We start from the raw sequence: 13,716 nt of genomic DNA on the forward strand, positions 1-13,716 counted from the left end.
CAAATATATCCACAGCTGCTACAGTCCAAGCAAGGACCTGTTCCCAATGTCAGAAAATAATAATAAAGTCCTAGAAGGACAAGTATTGAGGCTTTATTTCTTCCTCAGCTCAATGTGATTTTATGAGAGGGTCTTCAAAATGTGATTACAGCATTGTAAGGTGAATTTTATATCAAACTATCGCTGCTTCCCTTAGAAAATGATTGCATAGATTAATGCTTTAATTCATCCTTTATATTGAAAGTAGATGAGCAACACAACTGGAATGTCTACTTGAAAATGGAGAAAAATGTACATGAACGTGAATTTTCTTACTGAGAAACTTAATGACCCAGAGAAGAAGTGATTCAGTCAATAAATCAAATAAGGCTGTATTTTCCATAGTTACCACCTGTTATTTCACTCTTCTGGAGGGGAAAGATTAATCTGGTCCTAAGTGGGCTGATGTGGAAGGAAAAGAAGGATAGAGTGTGTGCAAAACAGCACTGGAGCTAACAGTGGATTTATATTGTTCCCATGAAAAAGCAAACAGGAAAAAACCCCTGTTAAATAGACTTCTAAAATAATGATTCTCTGCATCTCCTAAAATGATAGCTGAATTTTGGTGGAGCTAAGTAGTTCATATAGTCACTATAAAATCTTAAATATCTTTTTTTTTTTTTTTGGTTGTTTTTGTGAGCAGATTTTAAATTTTTGTAACTGATATTGATGGTTTCAATAACCAAGTTCTTAGAAATAATTTTGTATTGCAGGGTTCATGGGGAGCTAGGTTGGTATTGACTGCTGGAGGTTGGGATTTTGTGGTAAATCAGATAAGTCCCACAGCAGTAAAGCCCTTCCAGCACAAACACTTTCGTGTGTGGATTTGACTTTCCTTTTGCAAATACTGGTGCATAGTGCTTTGAAATTAACTTTGCACAAATGTGCATGGCAATAAGTTAGTCACTCAAATGTTCATGAAAATCAAACACCCCAAAGGATCTGAGCATGGCCTCAAAGAAGGGATTTAATAAAATCAGCTGAATATTCAGATAGACTGTTTTCCCCAAGAAAATGGTTATGCCTTGGACAGAACCTTAATGCTGACAATTTTGATAAGTACCTCTGGAACTCTAAAGTGATGTCTTTGCCTGGGGGCACCCATGAATTCAATCATGGCCAGCTTTTGGAGAGATTCTATTAAAAAAAGAAAAAATAAAAGAAGAAGGTGCTGGAGGATGGTACGGGTTACATGAAGTAAAAATATCTCAGATCCTTCGAGCCTGAGTGAACAGAACTGCAAAGCCCTTGGAGTCCAGCAGATCAGGAGGCACAACTGCACCTCTCCAGCTCGTGGGTGAGTTTTCCTTTGGTTCTGCTTATTCCCGCTTGGAAAAGTTTCCTTTGGCATAGAAACCTCGTGGGAAACGCTGCTGCTTTCCCATTCAGCAGCACGAGCGTGGCTGCCTCGGCTGCCCTGGGGATGTGTGCTCACACCTCTGCTCCAGCTGTGCTCTGCAATCCCTGCCTGTCCCCACCCCACACACCTCCCACCAAATCTGCCTGAGGGCCTCTTCCCCAAGGTGAAAAGAATTCGTCACTGAGGAACACATGCTTTATTCCTGATTCCTCTTGATATGTTAAAAAAAAATCAGTTTTTGAAAGTTTTCCTATAGAATTATGGGGTTTGTGATGGTGAAATCTCAGAGTGAGTTCTGCAGAAGATATCAGTCTGTGACCAGTCCATGATCCCAAACCTAATTTAGTTTTCAGCAGTCAGAGTTTCCACTAAATAACATTCTGTAATGTGACCAAATTGCAGCTAGCAATGACAAAAACATGAGATTTGCCAAGATTACTCTGGGTATAAAAATAATCCTTAAACTATGAAATGACAGAACATGGAGAGCTGTTATTTATCCCACAACTATGCAGTAAATTTTTCTTCATAGGTGTCCAGCATTTATAAGATGGCTTATTTGAAACTCAAAAGTAAAGAAAGAATCCAGATAACTTCTAGAGGAATATTTGATCTTTAAATATAAGCATAGCTTTGCATTGTGGTTTAATGAGATTTCCAATTACACCTTGAAGGTGCCTTTCAAATCCGTGTATAATTAGTAAGTTTAAATTCAGATAAACATGCATTAAAACTTGGAAGTACCACCAACAACTTTATATTTAAGGCCCAGATATTAAATTAAGTTTTTTTCACTGAAAGTAACCATAAAATATTTTAATTCTGCTGACACAATATTTTATTACAGTCTACTTTGTCATCCAGCATCTAGAAGCTTCTTCCAAAACATTGCCATGTTTTCTGGATAGAGCTGAAAGGAATGATAAAAATCTGGAAGTGCTTGTTTTTGTATTTCCTCTCTCAGCTTCCATTTGTCCCAGGCAGTTGTGTGGGGATGTGAGGACAAAGCTGTGACCCCTCTCTGCTGAACCTGGCAATTATTTTCACTTCTTTTGGGAGTTTTTAAATAGAAAGGTTGTAGAGAACTCCTGTTGTTCAGCCCATGTGCTGCTGCTTTTTAACATTGCTCTGAAACAGATCAGTGAAAACAGGGTTAAAATTTAATCAAAGACATGGTGGATACAATTTGTTGAAAAAACTTTCCAGGTGACATTCGAGATCATGTCCTTTCACAGGAAAACTCTGCAGGGTTTGGTATGCAAACTCATGCTGAACATTTTCAGGAGTGACCAGCCAATTTGCTCTGGTACAGAAGCTTTTATTCTTTATTTTAATTCCTCTGTTGCTATCTCAACTAAGACCAAATTAATCTCCTTTTTAAACAGCACTTGTGGCGTTGTTGGTGTTTATAGACTACAATTCATAATAGTGTATTCATCTGGACTGGATGATCATTTTAGGTCTCTTTCAAATGAAATAGTCTCTTCTGTTCTGCATGAATAGAGCACTGGAGGTTTCTGTCCTGAGTCATGAAAACACATTCTTGATGTAATTAAATCGCTTTAAAATAGAATGAAAAGTCAAAGACTGCAAATGTTGTGCTCACAATTTAGAGCATTGCATGAGAAATGGGCTTGGAAATAATGCATCTCAGAAAAAATGGTAAATGTGTAAATAATCTTGGAACTAGCTCTGGTAGCTCTTTTATTAGCACCTCACCCATTAGACTTTTTTTCTTTTTTTTCTTTTTTTTTTTTTTTCTTTTGTTTTTTTTTTTTTTTCCTGAGATGTGTTGGTGTGTTAGTCAACAAGGTCACTCCTGCTATATTCCTTTTAAACTGTAGCACTGTGCTGCTGAGGATTCTACCAAGACAAATTATAAATTCAATTTAGACTGTCTGGGCTTTGTGATTTTTTTTTTTTTTTCTTTTAATGTCAACTATTGAAGTGCCAATAAGGCCTGACAAATGCTGGGGGCTCATACACATTTATGGCTAGGAATAGTTTTACTGCTGAGCTATTAATACAGATCATCAAAGAGAGAGATGAACAAGAGTAGGTGCAATCTGTTTATCAGACAGAGACCAGCCATGGAACAGGAACAGTTATGGCCATGGAAAGACCTTTGGTTGGAGGAGAGACTGAAAACAATAGGACATGGAAAATATAAGAGTAGGCTGAGCAAAGAAACAGCAGAAATGAGCTGATCTTACCTGGATTTTACACTAAGTGTATGTTTATGAATTAGTAGACTTTTATTCTTTAATTCCTACTTATGTGGCTGAAACTGTCCTAAATTCTCTTGAAAGAGCTAAGCTCTAGAGATCAGCCATGTGCTCAAATCTGCAAAGAAATAAAACTGCTACTAGAAAGAAAATGTTCATCAACTGTCCTGTAAAAGAGTTTTGTACATTTTCTGTAATGTTTGGATGGTAACTTTAGACTGTTTCTCTGAGGTGAAATAGTAATTTTTCCTCACCTGTGCTGCAGGAGCAAGGAGTGCCATAATTCTGTGGAGTAGAAAAGTATCGAAGCCATTGTGGTCACAATTCTGCTTTCAGTACTTGAAATCCAGTGGAGTGAGAGTTAAATGCAGTGCAGAGAGCCCTTGGTGCTGTAGGAAAATGAAATATCACAGAGTCATTCTCATTGCATGCTGCATTTACCAGGTGTTTCCCCCTGCTAGAGCTGCAATCAGGTGACCTTGATTTGTGAAATTCTGGTGGCTCTTCTGAATTGTGATGATCACAGCAAAGGGTGTTTGCCCATGGAGTCCTACCAGTCCAGCTGATCCACATTTTAGAACATAAAGGTCCCAATTCACAAGAATGGAATCTGAACAACCTTCTCCTGTCTAACAGACTATGCTGAGGTAAAGGAAATGAGATTATTAGAATGATGTACTCCACAAATAGCTGTAGAGGGACTGCCTGTACCTAACAAATGTAACATTTCAATGCAGTTATATTTCACAGCGAGTTACTAAATTCCCTCATGCAAAATACAAATTAATAAATGGGTCTAAATATCACACTGCACACGTCAGCAGAATTGTTTGTGTGTCCTTTCAGCATATTTTGTTTGGAGGTAAAAAAACGACTGTGAAAATTTCACTCATCACAATTATAGATTTTAAATAATACTGGGAGAGCTTTCTTGTCTTTTTGGTTTTTATTACTGAACAAAACTGCTACAAAGTGGATTTTTCTCCTAAAATTTAAAGGACAGAAAGGAGAGGAAATGTTAGGATTGATAATAAGAAACTCCTTGCCACTGTCAAAAACATCAATATGATTTTAATTAGATACAAGACGATGATTACATTGAAGAATTGTTATATATCCACAGAAAAAAAGCAGAAAAACACCATGTCACTACTTTATGTCACCTTACAGTATTTTCCTGAAGTATACAATAATGATTTTTTGTGAGTGTTTTTGGAAATCCGAGCCTCCAGATGACAAAGGGGTCTGTTGAGACAACTAATCTGCTAATAATACAAAGTATTTACCACACATTTATGCCAGAACTGCATATAGTTGAAAATATATAGTTGAGATATTTGAATGATTAGAGAACTTTCCACAATTAAACCTGAATTTCTAATTTTTTTTTTGTATTCTCAGCAGAGGTAAATGACTGTTAATTAGAAACTATATTTGTTTCATTTGACATAAACTACTTTCAATCTGAGAACCATTATCATTTTCACAAAAGGAACTTTGCCACTCCTTCCCAAATTATCATCTTTTAAACCATTATTTCCTTAGAACTGCTCAGGCCCAGTGGATTATTCTTGTTGCCAGGATAACCTTTAAGCCCCCCATTCCCAAATTTATTGGATTATAGCCCATTATCTATCATCAACAGTTCTCAGACTATCATGGATTCTTATCATCAAACTTTTAATTGAAAATATTCCAACAGGGATAAGATTTGGAGGCCACCTGTGGAACACCCAGTAAGGAGCTGAAAACATAATTTGGTAACTACAGTTGCAAACTAAAAATCTCACGAAAAAGAAGCTATTTGGCTAACAATGGGTTTGATTGTAGCTTTGGGGTATTTCTGAAGTGATATGCTAAACTGACTCTCTAAAGCAATTAAATTCACTTCTGAAAAATATTAAGACTCACTCTCCAGCTGTCACAGCATAACCAGAAGGAAATGAGTACCATGGGAAAACTAAACTCTTGCCTCTCCTGGGCTTCTCTTCAATTATACATTGGGATGTCACAGGCAAGACACTTATTGACATTTATGAAGTTTTATGCAAATGTATCTGGTTGGGGGTTTGTTTTTTGTTTTTTATTTTTTATTTTTTTAAATAACACTTTGAAAAAGTTACAATTTATTTGTGCTGTTGGATTCCCAGCTCCAGCAGGTAAATCATGGGCCTCATCTCTTTTCTTGGTTTATGGGTGGATCTGTCAAGTTGCAGTGTGACAGACAATATTTGGTTGAATTCTTTGTTTTAAACTGGACACTCACAGGCAGGGGAGCAAATCTGTGCAGGGAACAGATTTCCAGGCCTTGACAACCTTCTGAATAACCTTCCTTGATCAGCAGGGATTATTAAGATTTTGCCACTCTACAGAAAAGTGCACAATGGGCTGAAACTCACCTGGAGGCAGGGATTTATCTTGGCACTTGTTTTTGAGTTGGTTTTGTATTTTTGCCTGGTGTTTCTTAGCTATTTTGAATGTTCTCTACAAAAAAATTTGGGCCCCAAATATTTTAAATTATTTTGTGACGAACCCTAATTTTTGAGTTAAATGTCTTTTAGAACAATACCAAGACAAAGCTACTCTAGAAGAATGAGTAATTCAGAGTTAAGTTGCTGTGAATTTTTTTCCTCTGAACAAATATCTGTTGTCATGATTGATAATAATGGAAAACTCATTCAAAACTGATTTAAGAATTTGTGCTGTAATATTTTATTAAGCCATTAATATATAAAAACATGTAAAGCTGAAAATTTCCAGTTATTGTTATGTATACACACATTTGGTTGGTTTGTCAGGTTTCTTTGTTGAACAACAGCAACTTTCACAGTAATTCCTTGAAAAGTGCAGTGATGCTCTTATTTTGATTCTCTTTGCCTGGATCAATAGAAATAATCAGGTTTCAAAATCTCCAGTTGCTGATACCACACAGAAGTTTAGTTGATCTAGAATATCAGTCTCACTTCTTGTAAAATTGGCCTCAAAAGCTTAGCTTTAGTAATTATCCACTTTTATCTACCTGTAATTTGTTTGGTGCTTCTTGTTCTCATCGTGCTAAATATTTCCCTTCAGTTTCCCCTTGCCAGCAGGTGCTGTCATACAAGAGCTTATTTATGGTAGAATAATAGTTTTTTTGTAAAGATTTTAAACACAGGTTATATGTAGATACACATGTCACAATGAGCTGCTTTTATATGAGATGATATAAACAAGTTTTAATGTCATTTTTTTGGGCATCTCAGAGGCTGTTAGCTTGGCCATGCTCTGTTCTTTACACAAACTCTTTTGGTTGCCATTGGTCAGGAGAAAAATGTTCTTTGTTACACCTGCTTTGCTCGTTGTAATTTATTTCGTTGTGTTGTGTTTGCAGCTAAACCTGGTGTGAAGAATGAGGAGCTCATGAAGCTCATTATGCTTCATTTGATTTGAAAATTAAATTTTGCAATTTGAGACTTGTAAACACTTTTGAGAAGCATTGCTTCCTGTAATGGAAAACAACACATTCCTACAGTGTTGTTAGGAAATAAATTTGTATCATGAATCTTTAATAAGTCATTCAATATGTTGCACCCTTGGGCTATTGATATACCAGGAATCGTACCTGTATTCTGGAAAAAAAAATGTGCAATTTGGAAATCTTTTTTTTTTTCTTCCCAAGACGTGTAACAATCTGAATCTTATTAAGTTGGTAATAAGGCACAGCTATTTCAGCCTTTTCTTCTTGCACTAAAGCTTCTCCAAGACAGAATGCTTTTTGTCATGCCTGCTCCCCAGCACTAAATCTTGGCACGTTTGTTCCAGCAGGACTGAAAAGAGAGCACAGTCCTGTTAAATATCCCACTTCCCAGTACATATTGCATATTCCCAGTGTCCTTTAGGGCTTTTGCTCGAGTCCTTTATTGAATCAGACTTTCAGGAGAGCAAGCAGTGGACAGGCTCCTGCCCACACACCTTCCAGCTAGACATAAAGAATTTATTAGAAGAAGGTTGAGAAGAGAAGAGCAGGTTCTTTTTCCAGAGGTCTAATGTAGAACTTGTCTTGTTATCCACAGATAACATATTAATTTGTGCATAACAATACTTGTGCAGAGCCTCTTGAAAAGGTGTCTCTTCCTTTGAAAAATCCCGTATTTTATGTGTGTTCTTTCATGCAAACCCATTCAAGGATGTTTTTTAACAGCTGGAATTAATAGATATGAAAAAAATCTAAGCGAAGTATAATTGTTCAATGCTGTATATATATATAAAATGAAAGCTGTTATTTTTCCAGAAGGTTTTAGAACTTTTAGACTTGGAAATGAGATGACTAAATTTCGGAAATTGCATACCTGGAGTTAGAAAATAAACATGTCATGTTTAAATAGCCTCTGGCTAATTTTTCAGAAACCCAGATTCTTTTTTCTTACATTTCATATCACCAAACTATTTCTGACTTTAATTTTTTTTTTTTTTCAATTGAAAAGTAGAGATGGCTGCAATGTTCTCTTTTGGTCTTTCCTGAGTTTAAAATTCCTCAGGTAGAAATTACTCTTAGAATAACCTCAGTACTTTTATTTATTCCATGGACATTTTTCTTTTCAGAGAGAACCATGAAAAACAGATGATATCCTTCCTTTTTTACAAGGGCCTCTTAAACTCCTAAAGAGCTCAGAATTTCCTCCCAGCCACACAGTGCTTAACTCTGCCTTCCCTAGTACACATTTCTCTTGACCTCTCATCCCTCCCATCGCTTCCCTCCACGGATGTCTCAGGACACAATGTCTAAAACTCTGATTTTAGCAGAAATTCTCGGCATGCTGTGTAAATAGGGATCACTTCATATACCTTGCACCTATGAACTGCTGTTTGTAGATCCCAGTGTGATATTTGCCTTCACCAATGTCATGACATTGACTCGTGCTTTGCCCAGACTCAAACACTGCCTAGACTTTTCTTCCTGAAGAACTTCCATCTGATCTTTGATCCTTTCTTGTGTATTTGCAAAACTGATTATCCCTGCTCCAGTGGTTCCTTCATACGTTGAAATTTGCTTTTAGAAAAGTGTGTGTAGGTGCATGTGAGATTACAAAAGTATGGATGTGGAATTAATGCATATTAGCAGTAGCTCTTGATTAAGACTAGTCACAATGCTAATAAATACTGCTGGGGAGTTTGTGAGCTTTTGTGTCTTGCCCTTAGCTCAGTCAAATGTCTGAAATGCTCCCAGGAGTCAGACTCTGAAGTTGCAATGTCAGGCTGAATTAAGTAATTAAGGACAGAAGCAGACCCAAGGCTCCTGCACAAGAAACTTAATTTTGGTTTCGAGCTCCGTGCAAGAAATTGTTGGGTTTTGGTTGGCGTGGGAGGAAGAGTGAGGTGGTTCAGCCTGGAGAGGAGAGGGCTCCAGGGAGAAATTAGACTCCTTCCAGGACCTAAAGGGTCCACAAGGGAGCTGGAGAGGGACTTTGGACAAGGATGGACTGAGAGAAGGCAGGTTTGATGAGATCTTCAGAAGGAATTCTCCCCTGGCAGGGTGGGCAGGGCTGGCACAGGGTGCCCAGAGCAGCTGTGGCTGCCCCTGGATCCCTGGCAGTGCCCAAGGCCAGGTTGGACATTGGGATTGGAGCAGCCTGGGACAGTGGGAGGTGTCCCTGCCATGGCAGGGGATGGGAACAAGGTGATCTTCAAAGTCCTTCAACCCAAACTGTTCAACAATTCAAAGTTTAGGTTTAATCGTGCAGCAGGTTATGTTCACATTAAAAAAAAAATTAAAAAATTACAGTTCCATGTGTGCAATCTGGCTGTGGAGTGACCAGGTGAGCAGGGAGGGGAAGGCGGGCTGGGCAATCCAGCCTGGCCAGCTCAGATTCCCACTTCCACACGGGAGCTCTGTCCTTGCTAATGAGCTGCAACCCTCCCCTGGCAGTGAACGCTTGCACTGAGCCACATTAACTGAGTCACTATTCACTATGTAAATGGGGTTACCATGGCAACCTGTGCACAAGCCAGCATCCCTGCCAGCCCAGCATCTCTGTCTGATGCTGGAGCCCCTGGTGCTGTGCTTTGGTCCCCAGGAGCTGCTGTCACACCCGTGGTGGAGGGGACACCAGTGCACCCTGTGCACAAACCTGTGAGCATCTCTTCTTTGGGAGGTGGAACCCACAACCTGCTCTTCCTTTGCGTGGAAAACACCACCCACACGTTCGTTTTTAGGAGGATTGTTTTCTTTTACATTGCAGCTAAGGCAAATGATAATTTGTGACAATTAACTGTGACCTTTGGTGTTTTGTAATGAGATAACTCTTAATAGTTTTGTTTTGTTGTTTTTTTTTCTTTTAGTGGAGAATAAATTATTTTGTGATTACATTAATTTCTCCATTATATTCTTTGCATATGTTTTATATTAGTTAGCCTATCAGTCTTTTATTTTTTTTTTTTTTTTTTTTTAATTTGGCTTAGTCTTTGACAGCAATAACAAAAATCAGTTTTCTTAGCTCCACTAGTCATTTAATTTTTGGCATATTTGAGGCAGACTGAGCAGACTGCATTCACAGTCGAATATCACACAAAAGGCTCAGGAATGGTTAAAACCAGAGCAGTGTTGTTAAATCACAAATGCTACATCATTCACACCTTGCTGCTTAAGAGGAGCAGTGTTTGTAGAGAGGCTTAATGCTCAGAGCTAGAGTAGCAGCAGACAGAAAATGCAGCAGGCAGCCAAACCACCTGATGGATTGGTACAGGGCTTACCTTCATGATACTCATTTTTCTTTGCAGCCTTTGCTGCAGAGACAGAGCGTTCCCGTGTTTTTCATTGAGTTTGCTGTACAACCTGGGGGTTGTTTCATTTTCTACCCAGCTGTGGAGTTTTCTTGTTAAACTCCTGGATGGGTAAAGCTGACCTTCCTGAATTGTGCCTTCCCTGAATTGTGCTCAGCTCTTCCAGCTCTCTCTGCCCACCTCGGGAGGTCTGAGGTTGTTTCAACAATTCCTTTCAGCATTTTGGTGACTCAGGCCTGGAAAGGCTTTCCTCTGCTGAGGCTGGTTCTTTGAATTTGTCAAGTTTATTTTAGACTGAATGCATTCTTTGCTTCCTTCTCTGCTCCTCCTCTCCCACAAGAAGGCTGCTTCAGCATCTCACCCTTTGGGGAGTTATAAACCAGTTTCTTGTTTGTAGCCTGAATTTCTTCTTTGCTTTAATGCTGATGTGACAACATTCTCAGAAGCTTTAACAGCTTTTTTTTTTTTTCTTTTTTCTCCCCAGTCATTGCTATCACTAAAGCATTTGTAAATTACAGTGGTTCAGTCAATAAATTAACTTTATTGTGTATTTAAGCTTATGGTTAAAGTAATTCTAGAACCCAGAATGCCAACAAATTTTGCCTTGATTTCTCAGCAACAAATGAGGTTGAGTCCTGAAGCTCTGGTGAAAATAAGAGTGTGCTTGGACTAAAGCATGTAAGAAAAGTCTCAAGAAGTTGCCTATGGAAAACTGTGACTCCTTTGATTACAACACAATAAATGTGGCCATTGGGGTTCTCAGTATTGATCCATAATTGCAATTTCTTATTAGAGTCATTTAATTATCCTTCAAAAACAAAGCTTTTTCACTGAACAAAAGTTGAGAATCTGGTTTGAGAGAAAACTCAGAACACATGAACAAAACTTACTATTTTTCTGTTGAATTGATGCAAAAGAGTTCAATTATTTAATTCTTAAGAACAAGCTAGGCCCTAAAATTCACAGATTTAAGAAAAATAAATTTTAGTTTGTAAATGTCTTCAGCAACTTGAAGATAACTACCTACTATACATGATTCTAGTCCTAAAAGACTCTCTGAAAAATATTTTAGACCCTAAAGTTCAGTGCAAACTTTAGTAGAAAGTGTCTTGCCTTAGCTGCCATTGCATGCAGGGTTTTTTGAATTTGGGTAGAGGATTGGAATATTCTGATGGGCACCATTAAGCTGAACATGGTTAAAGGCTGAATGAGTGGGAAATGCCTCTGGAAATGTTTAGAGAGATCACAAGGACACTTGAAAGAAAACAGCTTTGAAAAGGAAAAAAGATAAAATTTAGAACATTCACTTTTTATTGAAAGAAAACGGAGTATGTTTTACACAGGAAAATTCTCATTTATTAAAAGGATCAAATGGTCAAAGAGATGCATTTCTTTATCAGCAAGGCAAGCTCTTATAGATTAAGAAGGGAAATTTTGTCCAAAAAAAGTCAAATTTTTCAATCCCTTAAATTCAAAACTAGCCAGATTTCCCTTTGTTTTCAATGAGACTTAGTAGATGTCTGACACTGTTAACATTAGAAGTAAAAGGATGACTTTTGCAGGTCAGGAATCCAGTCTTGCTCTGCAGATAAGAAAAGGTTTAGGAGGAATATTTCTCCAGAGCCTTGAAAATATGAAATTCTGAAATTTTCAGCTATATGTGCAACAGTTTCCTGAACCACTGCATTCTGTAAATAAACATATTTTCAAATTAAACTCAATTATGTTAGACACAGATGTGCCAGCTTTAGGTAGGGCTCATTCCAGTGGTGATGGTCACAATTTAATTTTTCTTTGGGCACAGCAGGGAGGTGGGGGCTGCACCTTTGTGGGTTTCATGAAGGACAGCAGAGAGATGAAAGCACATTGATGTATTTGCATTAAAAATATTTCTACCAAACCATAGGAAAGGAACAGGCAAAGAATATCTGAGTGCTTTCCCAGCCTGATATTCATATTTCCAACTTAAATCTCCAGCATCTGATTAAATAGCACCACTGATTCCATTAAATACGTGTGGGGAATGAGCACACATTTTTAACATTAGGTTCAAGAAGTAATATTAATTAGAAATAAAGCTTATTTTGTATAGCACAGAAAATTTTATTTTTCTTTCTTTTGTTCTCACTTTTATTTGGACATGGTTTCTATGGAAGTTATTAGCTGTTATGATATGTGCAATTTTGGAAAAGGAAAATGCATCTTCCCATGAGTAAAGATAACCTATATAAGCACGAGGCTTATTGTAACTTTTAAATGCTCTTCATGAGAAAGAACCCCTTTATAAAGAGTATTATTTATTATATTATTAATACTTATTATTGCTTTTTCACAACAGTAAAAATAGCTCTAATATTGCTTATTTCCATCAAATGTCACGTCACTCAAAGCTGATATTTTCATATGCTACTCATAAATCTGAATTTGCTTTGTAATAACAAAAGGAGCATCTGAGAGGGTTTTTTTTTTTCTTACTGAAGAATGTATATAAAATATATTTAAAACTGTGTGCAACAAACTTGAACAGTGTAGTTTAAATTAATGGATTGTATAAAAATGGGAGTAGGTTTTTGCCAGTTGGTCACTGGAATTTCTCAGTTTTGCCACTGGAATTTGCAGTTAAGTGTTCAAAAGAGCATAAAGAGTGAAGCAGGGAGGCATAAGAGTGTTCTGTGAGGAAAATTAGAAGGGAAAAACCAAAATAGGCACAGGAGGCAAATGTTGAAATATGTATTCCTCCCTTCTGTCCACCTTTAATTGTATTAACAGCAAGGTTTTCACAGTAATCTTTTCATTTTCCCTCGTTAAAAAATAATGAAGTTTATTCTGTACTCTGCTATATTAGTTTTACATGGGGGTGACTTTAATATGGCTTTTGAAATCAGAAACCTCAATTCAATATGGATCTCACAGAGCAGCCTGCATCCACCTTGAGTGAGATCCTGACCCAGTGAAATCAATGGCAAAATTCCCATTGACTTCAAAGAGGCTTGGATTTCACACTCAATCTCCTCTTCCTTTTTTTCTGCAGCCTCTCTGCTTTTGCTAAATGGGATTGCTTTTCCCACATGGACCTCTAAATGCTATGCACAATGATCATTTCCACCCTTTTAAAAAATGCTGCAAGTCTTCTAAGGAAAATTCTGTCTTTTCTTTCTTTCTTTTTAGTACAATACTGATGTCCTCCATAGTGAGGCCTAAGTGCCATCCCCTGATCTCTTAACAGAGCTTTGTCTCTTTGTTTTTTTTCTCACAATTTAAGAAAACATGGTTTTCAGAAGTTCACATGTTAAATATCATTTGGCTCTATATCACAGGAGCACAAGTTTTTTA

At 37.4% G+C, this 13,716-nt stretch overlaps 1 long non-coding RNA gene across 1 annotated transcript; it reads right to left on the reverse strand.

The window, feature by feature from the left end:
* Nucleotides 1-2,199: 2,199 nt before the first annotated feature.
* On the reverse strand, nucleotides 2,200-10,630 carry LOC148222132 (uncharacterized). The gene is made up of 3 exons (XR_015806930.1): nucleotides 10,354-10,630; nucleotides 3,879-4,013; nucleotides 2,200-2,527 (listed from the first exon to the last, which is right to left on the reverse strand). It is a non-coding gene; the product is annotated as an uncharacterized LOC148222132 (long non-coding RNA).
* Nucleotides 10,631-13,716: the final 3,086 nt, after the last annotated feature.

This window comes from Sturnus vulgaris, chromosome 14 (genome assembly GCF_052056855.1).
Source record: "Sturnus vulgaris isolate bStuVul1 chromosome 14, bStuVul1.hap1, whole genome shotgun sequence".
NCBI lineage: Eukaryota > Metazoa > Chordata > Aves > Passeriformes > Sturnidae > Sturnus > Sturnus vulgaris.